A 2,163-nucleotide genomic window follows, 5' to 3' on the forward strand; every position below is an offset into this window, starting at 1 on the left:
GAAGACCATTCTGTGGAAATTAACACTTGAATTGAGTTCTGAATAATGAGAAAATCCAGACAGAAAAGTATTAGGGAGTAGAGGAGGGTTTCATTAAACACTTGAGTTATAGTATCTTAAATTATAAAATAAAAATACCTTGATTAAGATGCACTGTCTGTTTGCTTTGTATACCTGGCATCATTATAGGTGTATTATTAATGGGATATACAAAAATGATTTATATTTTTATGTCTTCTTACTTTCAAATGAGTATTTTTGTGATTAAATTTCAGTAGAAACCTAAATGATATTTAAAACATATACGTATAAAGACTTTTAGACAACTAATGTTTAACTTGCATAAAAATTATATCACCTGTATTGTTTAATATTTTAGTTGCAAACCACAAAAACTGACACTAGCCAATTTAAGCAGAAAAAAAATTATTAAGTGATAGCTATTAGATGGATCATAGACAAAAAAAAAAAATGCCACAGAGGCTATGTTGTCTGAAATGTTCCCTCCAAATCATGCCACCTTACTACCTCTTCGAAGACAATACTGCCACCATTGTGGTGGTAACACTGCACTAAAAATAGGCAGTAGAATCCTGTCACCACTACCTCTGAAAACTAGCTGTAGTAACTCTACTGGCTTCAAGTTTTTGTCTTTTGTTTTTTTTCTCCCTGAGCATCTTTTGCTTTGAATCCCAAGCTTCAAGGTGGGGAGGTAGAGATTTCTGATTGGTAGAGCCCAGGTCATGTGTCCACACTCTGGCTGCAAGAAAAGTTCAGGAAATGAGTCATTATGTGGCACTTTAAGCTTTGTTAATGTAACATAAATGCAGATAAGGCAGAATAGTCTTAAAACTTTGAAAGAAGTGCAGGTATTGAGTGGCCTAAAAGAATAAAAAATTTATATAGTGTGCTATATTTTGGAATATAGCTTTCCTAAAAAATGTGCTCTTCCATTCATTATCTAATATTATCTTAGAATTTTTTGTGCAATAGATACAAAAAAATGTCCACAGTTTTTCCTATTATATGTAACGTAATGCATCATTCTAGCTGTCCCATCAAGAGTTGATTTCTCCATTAGTATGACTCTGGGCTTGATCATGTTACTTCCTTTAGACAATAATACCTTAGAAATGTTGTAAGTAGAGGTTTGATTTGTGTATTGGAGCTTGCTTTTTTCGATAATCTAGGACACCCTATAACAACAAAATATTTTGAACAAGCTTGGAGAGCCAGTTGTGTAATAAGTGACACACATCCCAGTCATCCCATTGTTTACCAGTGATGGCAAATGTATTAATGAGACTAATCCAAATTATGGAATCACAGAAATGAGGCATAAACGATTATTGGTTTTTTTAATATACTAAATTTTAGGGTGATTTGTTCTCAGCAAATATCATCTAATACATTTAGTGTTTACTCCTTTATGTATATCACGTAGTTTTTTTTTTCTTTAAATTGATACTCATCTGGTTCATTAAAAAGTAATAGCTAAATATTAATTACTGTTTTAAGTGTACATGACATATTGCACGTGGTTTATAAAGTAACTTCATGGAAGAAAATGTATTTCTTTAATATGAGATAATGTTAGAAATTTTTTCTGAATCATTTTAACAACATACCATCTTAGCATACTTAATAGTTTTCAACATATAATGGTGTAAAAAACTTTTATTCTGCTCTGCCATTCATATGTCAATTGGTTTCAAAAGTCAAAGTCCATTATAACTAAAGAGAAAGTAAGTGACAATTTTAGATCAGAAACAAGTTGATTATTCCTACCTAGAGAAATGGGAACATGACTTGAACTCTAAATGCTTGACAGAACAGTAATTGAAAGCTTTCATAGCATTTAATGACGACAGGGATCATAGTGAGTGAAGCTCGGAGGGCAGAGTATCATATACTTCCACCAGGGAATACTGGTCAACTCATTTGCTGTTAGCAAAAAATACTAGAAACTCTAATGAACATGATATTTTGTATAGTGTTCACTGAGTATTCCAGTGAAGCATTTCTAAACTGAATTTATGTGAAATTTATAAATGACTTGTTTAATTCTATAGTTGTCATGGAGGGCTAAAACATTTTTCTCCAAGGTCTTTCTTCCAAATTATATATACTGAGTAAAGACTGATCTTCATTATGCCAAACTTC

Source organism: Pteropus vampyrus, unplaced genomic scaffold (assembly GCF_000151845.1).
Source record: "Pteropus vampyrus isolate Shadow unplaced genomic scaffold, Pvam_2.0 Scaffold5, whole genome shotgun sequence".
NCBI classification, from domain to species: Eukaryota; Metazoa; Chordata; class Mammalia; order Chiroptera; family Pteropodidae; genus Pteropus; species Pteropus vampyrus.